At 41.5% G+C, this 20,367-nt stretch overlaps 1 non-coding gene across 1 annotated transcript; it reads right to left on the bottom strand.

Moving 5' to 3' along the window:
- Positions 1-20,273: 20,273 nt before the first annotated feature.
- On the bottom strand, positions 20,274-20,367 carry TRNAI-UAU (transfer RNA isoleucine (anticodon UAU)). Its single transcript has 2 exons — positions 20,330-20,367; positions 20,274-20,309 (listed from the first exon to the last, which is right to left on the bottom strand). It is a non-coding gene; the product is annotated as a tRNA-Ile (tRNA).

The raw sequence follows: 20,367 nt of genomic DNA, 5'->3' as shown, positions 1-20,367 counted from the left end.
ACAAATACACAGCGCATTTCAGAACATGATGCTCTGAAACAAGATAAGGAAGTAAAATTTGAATCTAAACCAGCTTGCTCTGCTTAGGTTAGACCAAGCTGTCTGTAAAGAGCATCACTTCCATTTCTTCCCAGCCCTAAAAAAAAAGATACAGTACAGCGATACTGGAAACTTAATCCAGTGCACAGCTGACATGGCTAGAAACACTTCACGTCAGAAAACTCATTCTTGCTCATATCATTACAGGCTTATTCTTATACACACACACACACACATATATATATACACACACTTAATACATACAGAGGTGTTACTCACTACCTTATTGCATCAAAACACAGCATCAGAGCATTCTCCAAAAGACGGTTTCACATTTTTTATTCATTCATGTTTTCTTCCTTAAGCCACCTGCCTATCTATATCAAGAAACATTAGAGCAGACTGGTATTGCCAACTACTGTACAGGTGCCAGAGATTCCAACTGGTACTAAAAAACTTCAAATGTCAATGCCGTCTACTGCTGAAAGCATCCTCAACTTCTGCAAACTTTGAGATTTCAGAGATCTTGTATTTGAGACGTGCATTCACTTGCAATTACAAGAACTACCATTTATGTCTGTGGAGGTAACTTGCACTGGTGCCACTGCTCTTTGACTGTGACACACACGGGCACCTAGGGAACACACAGACCGAGGAAGCAGCATTTGCATCCAGTTGATGCTAAGAATGTTAGCCATATATATACATTTACCCATGCTGCTGGGTCTCTCTCAAGGATATCTGACTGGTAGCTCACTGACCCACCAGCACAGCATCAGTGTATTATGCTTACTCTGCTGTTGAGACATGTTATACTAAGGAAACCCATTTTGTAGGAAGACCGGGGATTGAGGTACAAAGCCAGCATGAATAGCCATGTAGCATTTCCTTGCCAACCCTTAGGCCTTCAACACAGGACTGTTAACTAGCTTGCAGAGTTTATAGAATAAATCCAAATTAATAACTTAGGGAAATAAAGAAAAGTGTTATTACTGAGGCCAACATCCTATTACCTCTATTTCATCTCAGTAAAGCAGTTGGTTAGATGCTCTGCTGAGCTTTCCACAGAATACCTACAGTGGTTGCAGAAACCAGAAACATGACCTTTCTCAGGCTTTCCAGCAGAATTTTACATGAATTTGGGTTTTAGACTTCACTAGGCTCATTATTGAAAAGATACTAGCCAGAAAGACTGTACAGTATTGGTATTACCATAAAACAGAAATGCAAAAATAAGTTTTGCTTGGAGTCATATGGGGGAAGGGGGAAAAAACCGAAAGCCTAAAAACCAGAGCATTCTGTAATCGCAAGCGGAGGATTTTGGAAAGAAAACAATTCGGAAAAGAAACTCTAATCCCATCATGATCATTCTCTCATAGAAGCTGGAGAAATTGCTTTGTGTAAAAAATAAACAGAAATTAACATTTCTGTATAGGCCATAAATGCCAGAACACTGAAGAAACAACTTTAATTTTGTAAGGACTGAAAGGATAAGTAATAAGTTGGCAGGGTTGCTTAGACATTTGTGAACTCTCATAAATATTACCTACCACAAGTCTAAATCACTGCCAGCTCTGGCTTATGTTAGCCTGTTTTAATATCTTACCAACTCCTCTGCCAGAGGATAACTGACCTTTTAAAGGTTTTCTACTAGTGCATACAAGATAGTGTCAAGTAAATGATTATCAGTTCTCAGAGACTGCAAATCTACAAATTTAATTTCTATCTTTTGGACAGACCATTACCTCAAATCATGATTTATTAGCTTTTAAATTGATGAAATCCCAACATAAAACTAAATTTTTTAGAGTAATAAGTCTTGCAATGAGTACCGCTGTCCACAGAAGAGATGAGCGAGCATTAGATTTATCAAAGCTGTATTACGGATTACCAAGAATAATAAACTTGTATAATAGTGGGCTCCACTTTTCAGCTGGATTCTTCTGTTTGCTAAGGTAAGATGACTGACACACAAAAATATACGTGGATTCAAATATATGTTGCACCCCCACTGATTTAGACTAAAATTAAGCAGGATGATAGAATTTCAATCATCAGCTCCATTTCTTTTTCTGAGTTTTCAAACTATATACCAGTATACCTGAACCAGCTGACAAAAAAACCCCAGACCAAACACACAGAAAAGACATAGCTTAAGACCACCATGCACCAGCTTGCAGAGCACGTGCATTGACAAATCCAGCAGCATGCATTGACAGTATAAGAAGTGCTGTGTGTTGGTTTAGTTTCTCTACTGGAAGGGAAAAAAGTGAACTGGAAAAAAGAGGACGACTGGATCTTGGGAAGTTGCTTTAAATCTACTGAAAAAAAAAAAAGTCTAATAATAATGCCAGTCAAATAAGACGACATAAATAAGCCATAAAGGTAAAGTTAAAAAAAAAAAAAAAAAAAGAGTAGGTTAGCCCCCACATATATTTCCCTATCTGCAGCAGAAGCCTGTGGCAAAAGCAGGAATTACACAGCAATCACTGTTGCATCCACTTCGATTTCTAACTGCAGGGAGAGAAGACTGAAACTCGGAACAGAAAAACTCCACAGCTTCTCCGAAGGCCAGCTGGATCTGCCTGCTTTCCGCTTGTTTTACTAAGCAGAAGATAGTCCTATTTCTCAGAAACCCTTGGCTCTGTAGGTGTGTGCAGGCACAGGATTTGTTGGGGCTTCAGATCTGCGTGTCTTTCCATAGTAGCACTTCCCCTTGTCCATTTCTGAATTAAATGTCAGAATTAAACATCAAAACTGCCATGGGGGTGGCATAATGCTCTTTTGTTTGTCAGGGAATATATCCCTTAAGGTTTATGGAGGGGTTTTGTTGTTGTTGTTTTCAATTAAAGGGAAGGGCGAAATGGGTGCTATCCCAAGCAGCTATCAGATGGCAATGGCTTAAAATTTCATGTACATGAAAAACGAATACAGGTATGAATTGCAATGAGGGTTGAAAGTAATGCAATTATAACACAGTTTTATATGCAGCAATTTACTCTGATGCAACTCCAGGATGGGGGGGCAGGGAATAAAAATCAGCCATAGAGTAGTATCTAATATTACAAATTCACCATCCCAATTTACAATTTCACTGTTAAGATAAGCTTTTAGGTTCCTGTATCCTGCAAGGATAACAGTGTAGGCATAGCCCCATATTTCTACAGAGTCCTAATGATAAGAGTTTCAGATTGCCTGAATTTAGATATGAGACATGGCTTTATTAAGACTTTAAAGCAAATAGTCTAGCTATTAAAAACACCACATTAAAATACAGGCTTAAACAAATTCCAGAGCAATTCACTTTAAATACATGCTCCCTGCATTCATGCTGAACAACTGAGAGTGCTCCGTTTTCTCATTTAGAGGCTGAGTCTTTGCCATAAAGATGCTTTCCTGCTGGTAACCAGGATGCTTCAGACAATACAAGCAGTCATCCAAGTATAACTTTAAAAACCTATGTTTCTAGAGTGATAAGTATTACTTTTGTTTTTCTTATTCCCACTACAACTGCAGGCTGCAGCATAACAAAACCAAAAGGCTTTAAAACTGTAACAAGAAAAAAATCCTGCATTAAAGCAAATACTGTATTTTATGCTTGTTCCGTTCTCACCCAGAAAAGTTTAATATGCTAAATATCTGACTCCAAGGAGACAAAGATCCTTTTGCTTCCCCCCCATCAGCAAGAAGGGAGTATTATGTCTTTATTTTTAAGAGATGCTATAAGATAAATCTGTTAGTTATTTGTGAGATGTTACAGCAGTGAGCTAACAGAGCCAACGCATAGAAAAATGTCTGCAGATAAGACAAGAGGGACCACAGAAACAAGATTGACCTAGTGCTTTAGCTGAAAAGGTAACACTTAAAGGTTGATCCTCTCTCTGTGGTTATCGCTTTTCCCATTTGAAAATGAAACACTCCTATACTTCATCTCTCATTAAGAGTGAAACCGAGACCATGTCTGTACACAACACCAGAGTCCCAACCAGACCCTTCCATCAGTGATTTCTTGCTCCATCAGTCTTCTTGCTGCAGAGGAAACAGGCTAAGTCACTTCCTTGATTCCACCAAACTTGAGTAGAATATAGATGTTTTAAAAATCCTCATTCTGTAAGATATAAATAACATCAATTCATATGTTATATTACATCATGACTTCATGCTATGACACTGAACAGTAGTCCTGGGAAGTGAAAGTCACAGCTGTACTGGATACTACACACCCCACTCGATAAAGGCGTGACATGTCTCAGCTTTCCCACATACAGCCTCTCCCCCATTCCCAAACAGAAACTGAACACCTTCTCATGTGACAGAACCCTTTCCCACACCAGAACAGCTACCTCCTCATTACCACCCCTCTGTCTCAAGTGTCATCTCTGCTCCAGAGGTATGAGATGGCCCCTCTTATGGAGATGATCTAATCAGTCACATTCCCCCTTGTATTTAGCTTTGAAGCCCAACGCTTCCTGCACACATGCGGGCACCTGGCCTTGGGTACCTGAAAGCTTGGCTGCTTTTACCAGCTGTATCAGTCCAACTCTTGAGACATAACCTCTGTCTACAAACCTCATCTTTCCTGTTCGTGTCCTTAAAGAGTTTTTGCCAAACACACAACACACCATACAACAAGAAAAAAATCCCAGAACACTACGATTTACTCTCTCTGGAAAGTTAAAACAGATTTTGAATTTTGTGAATATATTTGTCCAGCTTCAGCATGCTAAACATATTTAAAATTACCAGCCCAGTTCACCGTTTTAGCAGCTATAAGGACCTCTCCTTTTTCCAAACACTGGGGGGAGTTTCCTAGCAGGCTTTTAAAAGTCTTACTTTGAAGAAGAGATGCTGGCTATACAGGTCAGGAAATAGTTTCTTTAGGCAAGTTCCAAAGTACACCAGGACTGAGGTGCTTTGAAAGCCCGACTGCCAGCCGACTTTGTCCCACTTTGAAAACAAAAGCAACTCTTTAGAAAACACTTTCTTAAAGCTGTTAGTCCTTTAAAAAGAAACAATTCTTAAATTATCCGCCCTATAAAAGCAAACAGAGCCCAAGGGAGTCTTTCTGAATGGTTTACATAGCTATTGAATAGGGTCCTTCTAAAATGTATACAATATGCAAATAACTATTACAGAGCTGTAACACATGAAAAAACATCTTTTATTCTGTTGTCTTAAACATGTAAATGAAGAACACTTACTTTGTATTCAGGAAATGTAGGCAACAATGACATATAATCGACTAAGAAAGAAGATATTTAGCAAACAAAGAACAAACTTGTTTCCTTCAAAATTGCAGGCTTATTTGCTATTAAAAAAAAGAATACTACAAGTTAATTCATTAGGAGTATTAAAGAGGAAACTGATGGCATCTCCTGTCATACTGAGAGTACATAACCCCTAAATGCTGAGCGGTCCACATGGAACTGATGTTTCACATTCACTTACACACCCAGAACTCCCCCCCGCGGTATGGTGTCATCTAAAGTCATCTGGATCAGTCCTTAATTACTACATCAACCAGGTCAACTGCAACGGGGACTTGGGGAACTGTTAGATATCCACATATTCCACTCATTTTCACAGTAAGTGTTGCTCAGTATCTCAAAGATAAACCAGATTATTTAAGCAATTTATAATATCCTCTGGAAAACCAGAGTCACAAAATCCAGTGTTTCATTAAAATAAGAAAACATAATCATTCAAGCAGACCAGAAGTGTGACATTCAATCCTGAAAAAGCACAGATAAGTGCATATTACAGATGAGGAAGATTATTTTCACCTTTAAGATTTTATCTCAAATTCAGGATCCACTCCATAGTGTTACTGAAGTGACACCAGAAATTAATGTACCACTAAGCCTGTTGTCACTGTGGTGCAACTTTCCTTGATATAAAATGCTGTTGCAAAACCAGAGCGATATACAGTGGAAGACATTCTTCCAGACAAAATTCCAGCTGCAGAAGCCACCTAAAGTAGCTACCCTCCCCAGAACTGCTCATTCCAACACAGCAAAAGACAGTCCACATAGTTGAAAGGACAAGTGTCTCAAAGCAAGACCTGACTTCTGTGGCTGGTAGGGTTTGGGTTTTTTTTTTTTGGTTGTTTTTTTTATTGTTTGGGGTTTGGTTTTGTTTTAAAAGTGTTTGTGTCTTATACTTTAAAATAATATTTTGTGCAACACTCTGAAGTGATCTGTGAATGCTGTTTTAGAACGAATGACTTATCTCACAAACTTAATACCCAAAGAGACATGGGAGATGGATCGCCTGATTTAATTCCAAGACCAAAAAAACTCCTGACATTTATTTGGCTTTCTGAAAGACCTTTGGAAGGACAGATAAGAGTTAAGAGCTGCCCGCCCCCACCCCTCCCCCTCCCGCCGCTTTGGGAGAGGGGGATGTTACTACACAAGAGAAACAATACTGTTTTTTTTACAAAGCACACATTGCTCCCTTGCATGAGAATACAATGATACTATGTCTTTAACTGTAGAGAGCAGAAAGTAAAGGATGACTCTACTCAAAGTATCCAAAATCTTCATGCCAAAGCTTTAAAATGTGACCAAGATGAAAGATAACTAATAATACCCTTTCACAGTATATGCACACACGGCAGTGAATCCCAGTCTCTCAATGCACCTTTAAAGGATAAAATATTAAGCTCGCTAATCTTTTCAAAGTACTTCCTTCTGCAACATTAACCGAGCTTTTATTTTTTGTTTGTTTTGCTTTCTGTTTTAAACAGGCTTATGCAAGCTCCATTTCACTGTTGACGAAGACAGGAAATTAATTCCAATTCTTATTACTCTGCTCAAGTTGCAACAGGAGTCCAGGTAGGCCAAAAAGTCCCTTGCCACACATTTCTACTACATAAGACACAACTTTTGTTCACTAATGCTTTATAGGGTTTAAGGGGAAAAAAAAAAAGTATGCATTAGACTGCTCTGACCACCAGACCATGTTCTGAGGGTATGACTAGTATGAGGAGCCCTCTCAATTCAAAATACCAATTCCCATGCTGCTGATATTCCTGAAGTTCTCCCATTCAAGTGAAAATTGCATATGCTTAATTTGTTCCAGAATACCAAGATGGTCACATCCTGACAGCATATAGCTGAAAAACTATTCTTTCATCTCAGCAAAATAGTCTGGCACCTGCAGTAATCTACTTTGACTGCAAAACCCAGAATAATTCAAAACTTTCATTGTGGTTCGCTTGTGTGACAAAAGCCAGAATTGTACCGGAGTGTAAACCAAATGGTTCAGTCTGAACTTTGGTTTTACTTATACTATTATTTTGTCCTGCAGGGAAAAAAAACAGAAAGGAAAGGGAAAGGATGAAGGTTTCTTCATTCACTCTGAAGCCAAAGTCTAAGTAGGTGCATAAAGCTTCCTAAAGAGACCACTAATATAATCGATATCAATATACTTGTTTCTACCCAACAGTTGCAGGGGCATAGTCTGCAAGATAATTATGTTTTTTAACCTCTTTCTGAATGGCTGCAATGGTTGACCTCATTTCCATTTATTATTGTCTTGTGTTCTGTGTTGCCTTTTACATCAGTGCTAGCTGGTTGTAATGCAGTGCTCAACGGGCATCTTGTGCCAAACAGAATAGCCTTATATTCTCCCTAACAGAATACACGAAAAATGAAATCTCTTATGCAGTTTAGGATTATGTATATAGTAGCACGTCACAGACAGATGTCTGTCTGGAACTATAAGGCTTTTTTCTGAAGAGGTCTCTGAACTCAGCCCTTTCCTTTCATAGCAGTAACAACTCTCATGCCCTCCACTGTCTTACTGTAACTCCCATGAATCAATGGAGGAGGTGGGGCAGGCACAGAGAACCTCTCCAATTTTGCCATAATTGCTATAAATTGACCAGTTTGAATGTACAATCAAGCATGTGCTTTGTATAAAATGCAATATTCTTAATTGAGTTTTCACAGACAAAAATTAACGATTGCATCTGAACCTTTGAACACTGTCACACAGTTGATAACTTATAATGAGGGTATGTCCACTTGTACATCTGCCTAGTTATGGACTCTGATGATCAGGCTGCATGTTGTTTAAAAGGTATAGTACGAAGAGGACTAGGAAAGTCAGCATATTTTACTCTAAAGAAGGAAGGGGGGAGTGTTGTAGTCTGAATGACATACTACGCAGGAAGTCACTTACAGCTCTACACACATGGTTCCAGTTTGAACTCTTCCATCTTTAAGTGATTTGCTACTATTTTTACAAATAAGAACACTCTTATCAAACAACCTTCCTCTGTCTCAAAGCAATTACTTAAAGAGTTAACAGAAAAGATTTAGGTGTACTCACATTGCTTTTTAGTGTAATATTTTCTGATGCAGCACAGTGGTATTTTCCATATGAAAGCCCTGAGTCTGAAACAATACCCAATTATCATAATCTACTAAGACCTGTATTTCAAAACATTTTAGAAGTGGGTTTGGATTACTTCTTAGCTGCCAGCCTCTTACCAGCCTAAGCACTGAAGAGTTGCAAAACCACTGCTGGAAAAATGAAGTTAGAGTGCAATGCTGCCATCTGCTGAAAATTGGTTGTCTTAATGGTCTAATTACTGTTTCCAACGATTCAGTTACAGGCTTTTGAACATTCAAAGCTATTTAGAGCTATTTAATCTGACCAGTTTGAGGAAGAGTAACAAATATTTTTGGATCAAGCTTTTGTGTGTACAGGTGCAAGGTCAACTGTAGTCAAATACAGTAACTCTACTTCCCTCTCATGGGATGGCCACCCCACACTTGGTAGTAACCCACGTTTCCATGTGTTGTGTATAACGCAGCACTAGCCTTGCAGAAGGTTCCCCCTCTCAGCAGCAGGCCCCAAAAGTAACGTTTCACACATAGTGACAACTCTGGAATAGAACCTACAGGTTCCTCTGGCTATGCACAAAGGAAAGCCGCACAACAGGGTGGACACCATCCCCTCCAGCAGCTTGGGTTGGCATTCCAATTACTGGGGCTGCACCCAAAGGTGGTAGACTTGTTGGAAAACTTTGGAGTCCATATTTTTCATTTATTTTTATTTCCCCACATCTCATCATAGATTAACAATTTGTCCTCCCTTCCAAGTGATGGATATGGCCTGCTGTAACTGCCAAAATTCATATCCAATTTGCCAAGCGACAACATTTTTCATCTGTGGGCCAAAGTTGTTCACCTAGCAAAAGCCGATAAAGAAAAAAAAAAGGAACTTGTGAAAGTACCACAAAGTCATCTTCACTGTGACCTAGATTAGCCATGGTAACTAAATTTAGGTATGCATACAAAGCTCTCACATAGCATGGTCTGTCTTGCACAACCGTTACCCATGAAGCAGTCTGACATTCATGCCCTGTCCTCTCCTGTTTGATTGGCACTTCTCAGATAAATGAGGCTAAAGAGTTTATCCTAGTATAGCACTTAAAGCTCAAGTCAGATATTTTTGTTCCCATTTCATCAGTATAAATCTGAAATAACTCAGCTTAGCTAAGTGAACATAGACCTCAATTTCTACCAGTGTAAACAAATCAAGGATGTGAGCCACTGCACCAAGTTTAGTCATGCATGGCTTTACCAGATACAGCTGTTTAACAGTACAAGCCCGAATTGTCTATGCCTTGCACTGAAGTAAACAAGAACAGAATTATAATATACCACTACTGTATTAGAATAGTAGTTGATAATCACTTTGAACAGATTGTGAGCAATCTAATGGTGAACACTGAACAGAAGAAATAGGTCTGTTCTATATACAGGATGACAAACTCATCAAACAATGAACATTACATAGCCTGCCTCTTTGTCACCATCTCTCATTTCTTAAAAAAATCCATTGGAAAAATTCAGCCTCAATCATATCATCTAATTTAGTGCAGCTCCAAAGTAATTACGATGGATTCATGCTGCATCACTTACATTGATAAAAGGAAATTACCAGGAGATTCCAGAAGCATTTTACTAGACTTAATTCCAAGCATAAATTTGTAAGTGCTCCATTGATGTCTGTCAGTTTGATTATGGCACGAATCACATACCAAGAAATACTATCAACTATGTATTTCAAGGCAGTTTTAGTTCTGGCAGTAGCACAAAGAAGAGGCAAAAAAGCCTTTGCCCAGAGATTAAAAAATTCATCCTTAGCTTCATTTTCTTATAGGATGAAGGTCACATTTTAGGAAAAAAAAAAATTGTCTGTCAAAAAATTAGATGTAGTAAGCTGACATTTTACAATTAAGTTGATAATTTGTGAACATTATGTTGTTTAACACAGACACAAGATGAAAAGAGTTTATCAGTAAAACAAGACACAAATAGAACATGTGGGAAATGCAGTCAGAGACACTAAGCTACAGCAAAGACTCATTTACTCAGAGCAGCTCAGGGTACTCAAATAGCCACTCAGTGAAGAATGAGCTAGAAGCATTTTTGCCACATCAACACTCATGTTTATAATTCCAAGTCAAGGAAATAGTCAAGACAGTAGATTTGATTACACAAGAGTAGTCCACAGTACAATGGGCAACACAAGCTTGAAGTTGCAGCCACCAATGCTACAGGACAAAGGTTTGTACGTCTGAAGTCACCTCAAGTTTTCTTGCAGACTACCAGCATGGTTAGACTGATGCATGGTAACTTGAACTGACCACTAACTAGGCCTTCACTAACTGACCACCAATGGTCCATGAACATCAAGAAAACATCTGCTCTATCAAATCAAATGATCACATGAGATCCAAGTGCAGGATGTACAGCACACAAGGAACTGAAACATTAAAAGGCAGGGCCAAGTTCTCCTACAATTTCAATGGATGTAGTTCCACTAACAGCAGGGGGTGGGGGGGGGTGTTGGGGTTTTTTGGTGGGTTTTTGGGGGGGGTTGGTTGTTTTTGTTTGTTTGTTTGTTTTTTTTAAACCTCCCACAGAAGCCAAGCCAGATGGCTAAATGCTGCTACTACTAATGCTAGTAATACTCCTTCAGGATTATTTATTGAGTGGGACAGCTAAGACCAGCACTTTCATAGCTTGTAATCACTACCAGTTTTTTTCCTCAGTTTGTCTGTATCAGTTATAATTTTCTTCCAGGATATGGCTTGTTAGTCTCCAACACGTATTGTTCACATCTACTCTAAGATTATTACTTAACCAATGCAAGTACAATTGAATTTATTTAAACTATATCCAAACCACAATTGTTATTGGAAACTTCTGGTCTAAGTTCCTTTCCAAATTGACCCTTAAACCCTACTGTCTTATATTGTCCAGCAGTCATTTAATGGAGTAAGCTACAGGAATTTTTCACCCTATTATCCCATGGATTAGTTTCCAGAGAAAACAAGCAACTTAATAAGTAGAAATATTCCATATAAAAACTAAATACCGTCCAATTTGTATTTCAAACCAGCATTCACTGGAGACATCAAGGAATTGTAGTTTTCCAGTTATCACACTGCACAAGGAAGCAATCTTGAAGCAACAGCTCACCATGGGTCACACCTGATCAATGCTGCTAGCTATCCTCCTGTCCTAGTTTCAGCTGGGATAGAGTTAACTGTCTTCCTAGTAGCTGGTACAGTGCTATGTTTTGAGTTCAGTATGCGAAGAATGTTGATGACACTGATGTTTTCAGTTGTTGCTCAGTAGTGTTTAGACTCGAGTCAAGGATTTTTCAGCTTCTCATGCCCAGCCAGCGAGAAAGCTGGAGGGGCACAAGAAGTTGGCACAGGACACAGCCAGGGCACCTGACCCAAACTGGCCAACGGGGTATTCCATACCATGTGACGTCCCATCTAGTATAGGAACGGGGAAGTGGGGGCAGGGAATTGCCACTGGGGGACTGGCTGGGTGTTGGTCGGCGGGTGGTGAGCAATTGCACTGTGCATCATTTGTACATTCCAACCCTTTTATTATTACTGTTGTCATTTTATTAGTGTTATCATTATTAGTTTCTTCTTTTTATATTCTATTAAACCATTCTTATCTCAACCCATGAGTTTTACTTCTTTTCCCGATTCTCTCCCCCATCCCACTGGGGGGGGGGGGGGGGGGGAGTGAGTTAGCAGCTGCACGGTGCTTAGTTGCTGGCTGGGGTTAAACCATGACACCTCCTCAACTCCTGGCTCTACAGAGGTCACACACAGGCAATAACCCTCCCCGTTGTGGAAAGCGAGGTACACATTAAGTCAAGGCAAAAGAGCAACTAAAAGATGCCCAAGCTAGAGAATTTACTGTGCTAACAGCTCATTCTGCTATTTGCCTTAATTTGCACCTCACTTATGGAAGGGACCTGTTGATTTCTGAAGGTCCTCCTCATCCCAAATGAAGCAAATGGAAGCCAGATCACTCAGCCACAGTGCTAGCCAAACACATCTGTTGAGACTACCTTGGCTCTTTTTTTTGCCAGACGGTAAAAACGTTACCATACCAAATGACATGCAAGAACATTGCTTAGGTGGCTTTCTATGTATAGAGCAGGAGACAACCACTGCCTTATGTCAGCAGCCAAAGCTATCTATTTAAATACTAAATAAAATGCAAAGTGAAAGATGAGAACGCCAATTTAGTACAAAGAAGTTCTTTTCTTCCAGACCATGATGCATCTAGCCCAATGACCACGAAAAAAAGAAAAAAAAAAAAAAAAAGGTTTTAAAAGTCAAGTCACAGACGTTTATTAGATCATCTACCAAAGGAGCATTATGCTGATTACATCCTCCAACCCTGCAGCCACAGAACAGAAAGTCCCCTCCAAAATGATGCCTGCCAAGCGCAGCAGTCTTCACACGATTTACTGGTCAGTGCACACAAATACATACAAAGGAGATGATTATGCCCTTCTGATTTCAGGTGTCATCCAGGAAGATCATTTCCACAGTTTTAGCAGTGAATGTTCCAAACTGCTGCTGTTCTTCCCAGCAATTGTATTTTGTGGTTCTACCTCCATTTCCTTTACTATATATGCATAAGCAGGAGGCCTCTCTTTGGCCTGAATTATTGACCCTATAATTTGTGCTTCTGTTTTCAACTAGTATTTACTGCTGAATCATGCCAAAAATCACACATACTGAATATTGCAGTGGGTCATACTTTAAGGCCCCATGAATTTCCTGGTTTCCTGGCAGCCAGACATAAGCTTCCCATTACTTTGGGCCAATCTTTATTCTCCTACGGAACATGAAGCAAATTCACTGACATCAGTGAAAATGCACCCATTTGTATTATACATTAATACTATATTTCAAAAACAGGCACCTCAATCTTGATTCCTTGACAGTTTGGCTTTTACTTTCAGGGGTATTTAGATGACAGGCTACTCTTGCAAGAATACTTCAAATGCATTACATTTGCAGTAAGAAGTCTGTTTGCTAGATATCCTTTACAGCATCCAGGTGCTTAGAAGCAGGCAAACATCAACATGAAGCAGGCATCCCTAAACAGCTCTGAAAATTCGTCCAAGTGTAAGAATCCTGTCAAAGGGCTATGGTTATTAAGAACCGAAAGACAATGGAGCAAATACCCTAATTCTCTATTAATAAATTTGCCTTCAAACACAAAGACACACCATAGCGCTCCTAGTACCCCCAGTGAAATACAAGTCTCCAACTCCAGAAAAAACAAATGGATTTTCAAAGATACTCTATGTCAAGAGCTTAAGAAATAATGACACAGCCACACCAAAAACTTCCTTTATCAAAATATATAGGGGTAAGTATTTTTTTGGCTAGGTTACACTGCAAGCACAGAGTAACTAAATGAGAATGACAGACACAATCAGATACACCCACCAGTCACAGCAGTATTTTAAACAGATGTAGGCTACTACAGGCCTTGCAAACAGTTTAGTATTAGCAGTAAAATTTTCAAAGCTTTTAGGGTCTTAAATACATATGCAAGCACCTATAAATCTCAATAGATCTGAATGTGTGCATTTTTTACTGGCATTGATTTCAATGGGACACAGCCATCAAGCTTAACTGACTTTGCAAGTCTCAAGAAGGAACAAGTACTCCTGAGGTGTTAGGGTGGGAGCCAACAAAGGACTTGGCCGCCAAGTTGGCCCAAGCCACTACCACCCTACAGCCATCCGAGTCCACGCAGTCCCTCCTGAGCCGCCCTGGGAAGCACAGCACCTCCTGCCACTCCACAGCTCCATTGAGACAAGGCGACTGGCACGGACCTCGGATTGCAGTGTGAAACCCTTAGAGCACTTGACCAAAGTGGAAGACAAGTTGAGCCCCTCAGGAGACAGTTGGGAGTATGGGGAAATGCGGATGGGGAGGGAAGCATCTGAATGGGTGCTTCATGCCTTCCCTAAAATGGTGCCAGCTTCAAGGCAACCCTCTATCTACTGAGGCTGAGCCCCTCCATGAGGTGGAAGGTGGGGCAGAAGCAAGGTTGTTGGAGAGAGAGGCAGAGCAGCCCAGAGCATGCAAAAGAGTAATTCCCCAACCCAGGATCCGGGCACTTAATACAGACACCCCCCACCCACCTTGGCTGAAAGCACCCTCAAATCCAGCATCAGTTTCCTACAAAACTCCCCTAACCCTGAGTGAGGTGGGCATATTTTCACTTCTAAGACATTTTCCGCTTGCTGCAACAATGTATGAGTTTTTGCAAAAGCGACAGAGCCATTTTCTAGCATGCAGCTCACTGACAAAGCTACATAAACTTGCATTATTAACAGCTTTTTAAATGGCCTTCATACATGCTGGCACAGGTCTGATGTGACTTTCCTTAAAGACAGATGTGTATCCTTCTTTAAACTCTTCCTTTAAACAGCATGTAAATAGTGCTAAAAAAAAAATCAAGATGTATAGTTAACCTACTCTCATCCCTATTTCCATGGGTAGGATACATGGAAAATAAATGCAAGCAGTGAAGTCAACTGACTCTGAGACCTTGCAAATAATTTTGGATGTCCATGTTTATGATTAATTTGACAGCCTCTCTTCACAAAACCAGAAAACCATCTAAGTCTCTAAGTTACACCATATAGCCACGTGACTGGCAGCACAATTGCCTCTTAAGAATTTCATACAGTCTTTTCAGAAGACAAATGTTTAAAAACTGTTGCTTAATCCTCCTCACAATCTTCATATGTATAACTTAATAGTAAAATTTCTAGAAGTATTTCTTAACACTACCATAAATCTGCTATCCCACATACAAAGATCTCTCAACTAAAGCAGGCAGCACAGGCTCTATTGCCTCCTTCAAGGGAGCACCCCTCCTCCAAAGTTTTTAATTACAGACTCTCTGACTATCCCCTGCCATTTCAGCCACTTCCCCAGATTGTTCTTTCTCTGGGTCTGGTTTAGTTTGTTTTGCTGTATTCTGAGACTTTTCCAAGGTTTCAAATATTTAGGCTTCACCAAAACTATTTGAAGAAACCAAGAGCCTTTTTTCACCTTAAAAGCAGAGCCCAACATAGCAAACTCAGCATAAGCAAGAAAATTAAATGGGCACAAAATCCAGTACTGATTGTCCATTTCCTTCCTTTTCCAAACCAGAAAGCTGAGCTCTCTAGCCCTCCCAACACCAGCTTCAATCCCTAGAGAGACCAAGGGGTCTCTTATATTGCCACACTAAAGTAACCACTCAAAACACACAGAGAAGAAAAACCTGCCTCTTGAGATCACTCTTTGCTCAAGCAAAACTTACAGGCCAATTTGCTTTCTACAGCAACTCCATCTTAGGGTGGCTTGACTGGCTAACACTTACTTGTTTTTCACTGCCCTAGGCAGCACATTCATATAGCTATAGCCAGACAACCCAATTTTTTTTTTTTTTTTTTTTAAAGCTTCCTTACCTATGTTCTTCTACCTGCTCCCTCTGTTCCCTCCTCCTTTCCTTTCTTTGTCTCCCTCCCCTTTCTCTTTTGTTCTTGTTCTTTCCTTGTAACATCCACTTTCCTGGTTTCAGAGAGCAATGCATGAATTCTTTCTCTTCCTGAGCTTCCTTTTCTACTGATCTTACAAGTTCTTCTGCTTTTGTCAGCCTGTATAAGCCCAACCATCCCCTTCATCTTTCAGCCCTTCTCTTCACCAAGGAAGCTTCCATGTGACCATCTGACCCTCACCCCTCCCCCCCCATCTTTCTCCTCACAAAAGCATTATATTTCTATTTGGTTTAAAAGAGTCCTTCCCTACGGTTTGCAAGGACCTACATTTTGTTCCTCTCCCCCCAGCTGCTGCTTCCAAGCCCATACCTCTATAGCATGGGCACCCTCAGTGGGAAGCAGCCACCTGGACTTTAGACGGCACCACATGAAAGCCTCTAACACCAGCTATTCTTTAAAAAATTTGTTCCATGAGAATCTAAGCCGGGCCTGCTATGCTGGTACTTTGACACAGCACTGAATTAATACAGATTTAAAAAACACGATACACCCCAACCACCTCTGTTACTCCAAACACAACAACAGATTTTAATTTCAGTAAGGTCCTCAAGATGTTACATACAAAGGGGGGAGGGGAGCGAACCCAAAACACAAACCGAATGCATCTATACCTCCAGTGGACTTTGTTTTCTAAGCAACCCTTGGAATTTTTGCCTGTTGTTCACTGCTGCGCACAATAGAGCGTTTAGCAAGTGATTTCTAATTTTAGAATGTCTGGAAATGCTTTGCTTCGGTTTTTCTTTTTCGCTTCGTGGGACCACAGTGCCATCTATTGGGAAAGCTATGAAGAACAGACTCTTCTTGGCTATTTACTATTTGTAAAGACTAAAAATATTTGTTACTTCGGTTTCAAAACAATTAGGTGGGCCAAGCCTTTATCGTAGGCTTTTATAGGCATTTGTTAGGATATGCAAGCCCCAATATTACAGAAAGTTCCAGACTGATACATTCAAAGAAACTTAAGTTAAGCAACCACTTAAGAGCCTCACAAGCACCAAAACTGTACTAACATGCCAGAAACAAAAGTTGCCACCTTTAGAAATAAAGGTCAGGAATGGCTATCCTGCACGAGCCAGTCTTTCCTCCTCCTAGATCCTGCATCTCCCATTCCAGTGGGACTCCCTGTTTGAGCAAGATCATATAGGGATAAACACAAAGCCTGCTCCCTAACCTGATTACTACTAATTCTCCAAGATCAGGAAGTAGCTAGATTTTTGTAAATTCTCCTTCCAGCAATAAGCAACATACATGAAAAGCTTCTCTGAGTCTATAAGCAAGCCCTCTTTCTTTCCACAGCCAGTGGAAACTCAGAGCAGCCAGAATAAGCCTGCAGAGCACGTGTAGTCCATACTCAACATTAAATGAAGAGCAACACGAATTTTAAGAAGAGGGACCTTTTGAAAATGGACCCAGGAAGGATTTCAGATGAGTTAGGGAAATACAGGCCTGTCATCCACACCAGGCAAATTACTAGAGAAATAAAGAACATAGAGGCTAGAAGAGGCAGGACCCTAGATAAACCAGGCAGCATGGAAGACTCACCATGGGGAAACCTGTCCTCCCAAGTGCACTTCCAGGAGCACCTATGGCCTGTCCAAGCCCCTCACCAGCTGAGGGCAGCCCCCAGGCTGAGGCCAGGGCTCCCCTAGCCACCATCTGCAAGGACAACGATGAACACCCAGCAGCGGCTCAGCACAGGCAGGACAAGCTCTGGCAGTTGGTTTTCAAAAGGAAAATGAGGTACAGGTGAACCACATTATTATTTGGGGAAGAGGTGGGAGGGGGAAGGAGGGATTACTTCTCTCTGGATCACCTTAGTACACCTGGCACTTTGCATCACTCACACAGGTGTTTTCTAAATATGTCATCTGCATACATTAAAGATTTAGAAAAGAAGACAGCCCCCACCCACAGACATTGGGAGCTCTCTTATAATGGTGTAAAGGTATCTTTACACATATGTATATCAATGCATATACATATATACACATGTTTTTATATACATACAAGCCACTGCCAACTAGCATTAAAGCATTAACCAACAAGCCAGGACCAAGAAGCCCAACAAAAAACCAGCTCAGTATAAATGAAAACATATACTTTATTTTCATATGTCTGTAAGACACCTAATTTTCAGGAAAAAGTTGCAAATGCAAGCAACAGCCTGGGGCATTCCCTAGTTCAGCCTGTCAGAGCTGGTGAGGCCACGACGGCAGCGCCATGGCTGCCCCAGCTCAGCACCGCGCAAGGACAGGCTCCTCACACACCCTGGAGAAACCCTGCCAAGGCCCAAGCCTTGACCCCGCTCCCCACAGCAGCTCCTTGGCGAAGGAAAGAAAACAGACTCACTAACTTCAGCTCCAACATGGCCCCCTTCCTCCTCAGGCTCTGCAAGGCCACCCCAGCACCAGCCCCACAGCAGCACCTTCACCGGCTGGAGCAGGAGGAGGCCCCAGCACCATCCCTGCCCAGGTGCCCACAGCCAGACCACAAGCAGCTGCACCGCTCCACGGGGCTTTATTTCACCTTATTTCACAGCCCTGCCTCCATGAGGAAGCCCTCATGCTTTAGCAGCGGTTTTAGTTTATTTTGTAAATACCCATCAGATAAATAACATTCTTTCTTTGTACAGGGGTTTCTAGTAAATCCCCATAAATTGTCCTGATTTAGCACAATTTTCAGTGTGAACTCCCCATCTCAGAACGTGTTTCTTCAGGTGTCAGGCATAGGAGTCAATCAGGAGGTAAGGCCTCTGCTGCAGGAATGCAAACAAGTGTTGTCTTACATGGTGATTTTGGTCTTTTTTTTTTTCATACGCAAGAGAAGAATCATCTTGGAGTGAGAGTAAAAGCCAAGGTAGTAGGACCAAGAGGATGAAGGAGGTCTTGTGAAGAAGGCCACAGTACCTTGCAGCTCTCACTGCTTGTCCCAGCTGCTCTCTGGCACTGCAGAGGCAAGTCGCAAAAAAGCAGTGAACACAACGAACAAGATCTGCTTCGTACACCTCGTACTTGGCAAAAATTGCACAATCACCCCCCCCAGCACACCAAAGCAAGACCCCAAATGCAAAACTAGCGGTTCCTCCTTGGTGAGGGAGCGCAGGAGCCACCGTCTGAGCCTGCAGGCACACAGGGGAACTGGGAGAGGGAGAAGGGAACAGCACCGTCCCCACTCAGTTTCTGGAAAAAGTGGTCTCTGTCCAGGAATGGAGTCCCTCACCCTCTGCTGGCTTTTATTTTCCAGTTACACAAGAGCAGCATTTTGACTCTTTAGTATTTCCAAGTACCTCTGCAAATATTCCTCTGTACTGCCTGTACTCCTCAGCACTGGGACATGGCACCCCTGCATGGAGAAAACGCAAAACTCAGTGCAAGCAAAGGATGAATTTTATTTACCCTTAGATATATTACAGACCTCTCTTGTTGATGTAGCTTCCTTATGCTGATATGGCACACGCTTCAGGCATGACTGCACCATCACTGAAATCAATGAAATCAATGCAAAATTCAGAGGGGTATCTAGAATAGGGAAGAAGTGGTAATTAAAAACCTTAAAGTCGCACTTCAGGGAGTTAATGCCTGCAGTATAGACACTTATGGGCTGATCTGGGCAATAAAGGTGCCTCTGGCTGCATGATCTTGAGGGTCTCACTGAACTTTTTGATATAAATTGCACTGTGAAAGCGGTAGACTTAACATAGAGGTGGGTTCACAAGATCTGGGCCTAAACGTTCAGGCAGTGTCCCCCAACCTGCTCTTTCAGGAAGCTGCCCTTTTCCCGTGGCCCTACTGCCTCTCACGTTGTGAAAAGAAACCTGAAATTATTTGAATTATTTTCCTTCCTGCTACAGCATGCACATGTGTAAAGCACTACCGAGGTAAGGAGCTGTTACACAGACTGTCACTGCCGAAGGAGGCAAAGGGGGGAGATTTTGTTACCCTTCAGTTGTAGTTACCACACCAGTCAATATTTGCACGCTGGAGTAAGCAACACAGTAGAAAATAACCTTTATTTCCTGCAAGTTCACACAAGCAGCTATTACTCCGACAATAAAAAGCCCCAGGCACGCGCTCCCTTTGTGTACTGCTGTGACCACCACCAGCCACTTTCCCCGGCGAGGTGTGCCCCGCCGCCGCAGCGGACCGAACACCCACGACAGCGCCGCCCGGCAGGCAGAGGTCCGCGGGCGCGGCAAGGTGCCCGCGGGGGAGCGCAGGCTGCCGCCACGGCTGCATAATTTTTCCGTGAACTTTCTTCTTTCTTCCTCCGGAGCGCGGCCGAGTCCCAAAAAAGCCCGTTTTCCCTCCCAAAAAGCTGGGTGCTCCAGGTGAGGCTCGAACTCACAACCTCGGCATTGCTCGGCTTTGTACTGCTGTATAAGTACCGCGCGCTAACCGATTGCGCCACTGGAGC

This window comes from Harpia harpyja, chromosome 13 (assembly GCF_026419915.1).
Source record: "Harpia harpyja isolate bHarHar1 chromosome 13, bHarHar1 primary haplotype, whole genome shotgun sequence".
Classification (NCBI taxonomy): domain Eukaryota; kingdom Metazoa; phylum Chordata; class Aves; order Accipitriformes; family Accipitridae; genus Harpia; species Harpia harpyja.
This window is presented reverse-complemented; position numbering and strand designations above follow the sequence as displayed.